This window comes from Parasteatoda tepidariorum, chromosome 4 (assembly GCF_982258835.1).
Source record: "Parasteatoda tepidariorum strain Cologne lab strain chromosome 4, Ptep-v5.0, whole genome shotgun sequence".
Taxonomy (NCBI): domain Eukaryota; kingdom Metazoa; phylum Arthropoda; class Arachnida; order Araneae; family Theridiidae; genus Parasteatoda; species Parasteatoda tepidariorum.
In genome coordinates, this window is record NC_141758.1 from 55,088,281 (window position 1) to 55,094,971 (window position 6,691).

The window sequence follows — 6,691 nt, forward strand, 5'->3', positions numbered from 1 at the left end:
ATAAGTGGTGTCATCAGCCAGTTATGATTTTTAACTTTAGTGCAATTTCTTATAATAAAGGTTTGTAATAAATTCTACTTATTTTGATTATTTTTATGAAATATAATATTTGTCCCTATAACTGTTATCACAGCAAAAACAATATCATCCTTCTCACTGATCCAATAAAGTTATTAATAAAACTTCGTACCAAGAAAGAAAAATAAGCACATTTTTAAAACAAAAACACGTTAATTTTTTTATTAATGGTGCACAGCGGTTACGAAAAATTTAGAAAGGGTACACAAAAGTCATAAGTTCGGGAAACACTGTCTTAGATTATCCCCTGGTTAAATATTTTTCTTGTCTAGATTCAATTTTTTTTCTAGTCAGTGCTGAAGAAGAAAACAATGTTAATTCTTGGAAAAAACTTTTCAGCCTTGCTGAAACGTCCACTTTTAAAATTATAGTTTCAATCTGTCCAATATTTTTCGTTTATCCAATTTAGTTTGTTTATTAGATGCTTTAGGACAACTTCGTCGCGGATATACCATTGTGTTCAAAACCCAACAAACTTTACCAGAAGTCGTGATTGTCCAGAGAATAAAGCGCTCGCCTCCTGGCAATGGCTTTTTCATTCATGTTTTTTACTCCCGTCATCATAATGAAATAAAATATCTCCAGCGTTAGAAGAATCGTTGGTTATATAGCCTTGTCGTCTGGCTAACCGTGGGAAGTTTCAGTAGTTATCCTCTCCATATATCGTCATAAAATAAGTCCACGAATAAAGTTTTATCCCAAAATTCTAAATCCGGGAGTTTGAGCCGCGATAGCTAAAGCAATCCCCTCCCAATGAGGTAACTGAAGTTCTGATCCCATCGGTGGATGCTTGATATGAATTCTGCTCCCAGCTTGCGCGGACCACAGTGCTGACGTAAAATACCATCAGTTGTAGACGGATTATGAATCAGAAAACCTTTGCCGTCGAGCAAACCGTGGGAGGTTTCCTCTCCGCGTAACGCAAATGCGGGTTAGTTCCATCAAAAAGCCCTCCACGAAGGCTAGTTTGTCCCAATACCCATTAGTACCCTTGTTTTCTGAATTGGGTTCAAAATTACAAGGCTACGGTTTTGAACATCGAAAGTTATAAACTCAAAATTGGGTCGGCTGTTCAACGCCGGCTATAATATAAAATAAAATCAGGAAGTTTGTTTATGCTGGGTTTAGAATTAAGAGGCTACGAAACTGACTACTGATTGATAGTCGCATATCCGATATGAATCGAATTTCAATATAAAATAAAATAATAAAAGTAAGCCCTACTACACTCTTAGTAAATAAAATAGGTGTCTCAAGTTTGCGAATTTTTCCCACTCTGCGCACTTTTCCACTACCGCTTTTTCTCTACGGCAGTACATTTCAGTAAAAAGTCGGAATATAAAGGTGGGGGTGGGTAAATAATATTTGCCGGAATCATGGTAGCTGTTTGGGGAAAAGTGTAGAGAATTGGGAAATCGCTTCACCCTGAGATGTGTATTCTATTTACTAAGAGAATAGAAATAGTTTATTGTTGAGGCTGTGTTAATGAAATGGGTTTTAGGTCAAAAGGAAATTAAATTTTGCATTCTTCAGTCTTTTTTTATTTTATTTTTATATCAAATTAGATTTTTTTTTCGGATTACAAACTTTTCAACTGAAGAAATGTGAGCAACACAAAATTTAAAACATTACTTCAAATTAATCATGTTTACGAAATATTCAATATAGATTGCAAAATTAATGGTAGTTAATTATTTTATTATTAATTGTAATCAGAAAATGATGCGGAAATGTTCTTGATTGAGCCAATTATTTATTTTGAAAATTCTTTAAGGAAAATCTTTAGCGCATTTCGACCTTCTCTTTTTCGTGTTTTCATTCTGTGATGCATCGTTTATCATGAAATTTCCTTATTCGTCAAAATGATTCTTTACAAACAATTTAGAATTTACGATTTCCAATGTCACACAAAATTAATCGAATTTATATTCAATGTAATTTTAAATGTATTATTTCGTTGTATGCTATTATATCACGAGAAAAAAATCTGATAACATTTAAGATCCACTTCTTAAAGCATTAACTTGCAAACCGTAAGTTCAAAATTAAAAATAAGAATTCGTATTGAAAAGCCAAATAGACACTCAAATTGAAATTTTTTTTTTAAAGTTATATTTACTGTTTTATTTTTTTCCCGGTAGTAAATACATTTAAATGATTAAATTCAAATATATATACACTGGTTATCATAAATTAAGGAAAAATCACAAAAATAGCGATAACTCTTTCAAAAGTAAGCCAAACCGTGCAAAATTTGCATATGTTGTCCACTAAGAGTAGCTGAGTAAAATTGCAATATGCAAATTAGTGGCGCTGCACTCGGCTTACGTCATCTGCCTGGAGCATAAAAGTCCAAGTTTGAGAGAAAGCACACAAATTTTACTGTGATTGCGACATTGAAAATCTGAGATAGCCAATTCGTAATAATGACCTCTAGGCATCATTTGCCTGAAGAACTACGATGGAGAGCCATCGGGAGACTAGAGGCAGGGCAGAGTCAATCAGAAGTGGCCAGATGGCTAAATGTGAGTCCATCTGTGGTTCATAGACTTTGGAGGCAATTTCAAACCACAGATTCGGCATCTAGGAGGTTCAGTCAAGGACGGCCAACTGTTACGACCAGTGCCGATGACCGATATTTGACATTAAGAGCACGCAGGAATAGAACCGCTACTCCGACACATCTTAGATCCTCTCTTGCTGCAGCCACCGGAAGGTTGGTGTCAACGTCAACTGTGCGCAGAAGGCTCCACGAAGGTGGTCTGTATGCGAGACGACCAGCCATTTGCGTGCCGCTCACATCACGCCATAGGAGAGACCGTTTGCAGTGGGCCCGACAACATGTCCACTGGACGTCAGATCAATGGAGGCCTGTTCTCTTTACGGATGAGTCCAGGTTTAGTCTAGAAAGTGACAGTAGACGTTATTTGATATGGAGAGAACCTGGGACCCGTTATCATCCATCAAACATCCGTGAAAGAGATGCATACGGAAGAGGCAGTGTCTGTGTTTGGGGAGGCATATCCTTAGGAGGGCGCACATACCTCCATGTCTTTCCAAGGGGAACCGTGAATGCTCAGGTTTATCGAGACAACATCCTTGATGCTTATGTGCGCCCATATGCCGGGGCAATTGGTGATTGCTTCCTGTTACAGGACGATAATGCAAGACCACACAGAGCTCGCATTGTTGATGATTATCTTCAACAGGAAACAATTACTCGCATGGAGTGGCCAGCTCGATCCCCGGACTTGAATCCTATCGAGCACGTTTGGGATGCTCTAGGGAGGCGTGTATCTGCCATCAATCCGCCCCCTCAGACCCTTGCCACGCTTGCAACTGCTTTACAAGAGCAATGGCTCTCACTTCCTATTGAACTGATAGACCGCATAATTGAAAGCATCACACATCGCTGTTTGTGCTGTATTGCTTCTAGAGGCAATCATATTCCATATTAAAGGTACTTTTTCTATTGCAAACCGATACTTCCAATTTGTTTATTTTATACATGTGCTAATTTCTATACTACTATTAATGTCTGATAATTTCTTTTTATGTTGTTTAATACCTTACTATGTGTTGTATATTGTGGGTAAGTTTCATAAAATTCCATGTGTAATTTCTTGAGTTATCGCGATTTTTGTGAATTTTCCTTAATTTATGATAACCAGTGTATATATATATATATATGTAATACAAAAAGTAAATACTTTTGTATTAATAAAAGAATTAAATCTCTTTCGTTTTCATAAAATGTCTTTGTTAAAGAATAAGCGTAGAGAGATTCTATTTTGGGAATTCAAGGCTGAAAACATACCATTGAAATATAAATAGATTTATATTTCAAAGGAAGAGTTATTTTTAGAATCGTTCCCTCTTTCAATTCCATATAAGGAAGCAGAAATGATTTTCCTTAATGCGTAAGGATACAAGGAATGTACGAAGGTGCCTTTTTACTTCAAATCTATGTTGGTATAAAACGTAAGAACGCATAGTTTTGCGTGTCCTTTTCATCTTGATGTGATCCCGATAAGCTGTACCGGGATTGTCCGGAGTCTTGTCCACTCCCCCTCCTTTGCAGGAGTGGGGACGTGAATTGTTAGCAATACCAGCCTATATTTAAATAAACCTGTTTAGAACGTCTGATGGCTTAAGACTGCAATTATTTCAAGCTAAATACAACACTGATAACAGGGTTGGAGCCCTGTTATTACATATATATGTACTAGCTAACCCGGGAAACGTTGTTTTGCCATCTATATATATATTTCTCTTACTAGGCGACAAAAAAAAGTCTCATTACAACTCCCCGAATGGCAACGCTAGAAAATCGACCAATGATTGCCGCTAAAAATGTCACATGCCAAATCTAGCTGAAGTGGCTCAACATATAGCGCTTTTAAAAATGGAAACTGAAATAACCTGAGAGAGCATCAGCTGCGGCAATCTCATACTATTAAGCTAGGCAGAAGTGAGTAGTCTTTGTCGATAGATCTCTATTTTAGTATTTTGTCAAAAACTCATTTTTTCACGAATTTTATATATTTCGAATTCATTTGACGATTTTTGATTTATATCACGAATTTATTTATTTTATTATTGTTATTAGTTAGTCATTGAAAAACGAGTCTCAGTCGTGCTGTTACGCTTTAAGATTTTATACTATAGCACATTTCTAATAGGTTTAACTAATTACATGTCATTTATTTGAATTCAAATTTATTTTAATGACTAATTATTTACTGAAAAGATGCAATTTTTTTTTTTAAAAAAAAGAGTTGTTATATGGATTTGAATGATGAATTCTTAGAATTTTGTGCATTTGCAATGTACTTAAGTTAGTAACGAGCGAAGCGAGCTTGGTTTGCGAAGCAAACCATATGAGATTGCGTAGCAATTTTCGGTGGTTGGCGAGCGTTAGCGAGCAGGGGGCTCAGCCCACTAGTATGATTTATTTCTAGCGTATGGAAATATATCTTATTTATTGTAACTGTGTGCGTATGGGGTATATGAGTGGAAGAGGCATGGAGCGCTGTGAACGATGACGGAATGGGAAAATAACAACACACCAAATAACAATTTTTTAAAATTTATTGTAACTTTTTTTTATAAATTATATATACAACGAATTCTGAAAATATTAGACAACAATATTAATCTCTTAGTGCAATGGAGTGTATAATATTTTTTGTCATTTTATCTTTAGCTAACACAAATAAACTGGATGGTTTGCCCACTCGAGAGCATATGCGACGTATAATTGTCCGTGTGAAAAACATGGTGTGCTCAAATCAAAGCCACAAACAGACATTGCTTGGCCTTGAAATTTATTAATAGTCATTGCAAATGCCAATCTAATGGGGAACTGAATGTGTTTAAATTGAATTCGCACGTTGGTATAATAGGGATTCGTGGAAGTAATATACTTTCACCCATTTAAAATAATGACTTCGATAACGTTGTTCGTTAATTTTTTAGCGACTAATCGTGTGCCGTTGCACAGCCGTGGTGGGTTCAAATTACGAAGCAAAATAATCGGAGATCCAACTTTCCCCTGGCGGGGATAGCTAATCAAGTGTTAATTGATTAACTATGACCGGGTTAAAAAATATAAAATGCTATTAAAAAGTAGGGGTTGGTGGTAGGAGGGTGAAAATTAAGGACTGAATGTATTTTTAATACCACACCATAAAAAAATAACAAAAGAAATTAGTCCAAGAAATGAAAAAAAAATAGTTATAAACCTATTCTCATACCTACTGAATATACATATAAAATTTCATCAAAATCGGTCGAGCCGTTTAGGAGGAGTTTAACTACTAAAACTGCGACAAGAGATTTTTATATATATAGATGTATGTTAAAAATTCAAATCACAAAGGTTTAAATTGAAAAATACTTTCCATGGAAATGAAAATATCAAAATGAGGAAAGGATAGCAAACAATTAATTGGGTAAGGAGAGGAAGAAATCTTATTAATAACAAAGATACCCGGATGGTAGAACGCTGGATATTAGTTGCCAAAAATGGACATTAAGCCCCTAATTATAATAATCCGAACTTTAAAAAAAAATTTATAAATTATTGAAAATTAACGCATCAATAACGTTTTGATATTAGAATGTTCTTTGAACAATTCTCTTAAAATGAACGAAATTTCATATTGTTATATCAAATATTTTTGGGTTACGATATTCAGAAGTCCGTTCTTGAAACAGCGGTGTCGACAGCAGTTTTATTAATACTTTCTTAGAGAGAATAATCGTTCATTTTATTTTCCTCTGGCAAAAGGAAATTCAGTGCCTGTTTGAAATGTTGAGTTGAAAATACTGAGAATTCTCTATAAATTATTTTAAAAATTCTAAAGAAACAAGTACAATGTCTTGCTACGACTGCAGACTTTCCTGAGAATCAATTATATTTTCATTGAATTTCATGAAAGCATAAATAATATTTCTGAATAAATCTTAATTTTCATTAGAACAACAACAACAAAAAATTCTTGCCACTTTTCATCTACAGAACCTAATTTATTTTAACTAATTGAACAAATTTTCCCGACACCAACCCTGCAATATTTCCTTCGGATTCTAATTTTAGTCCAAGTTTGAA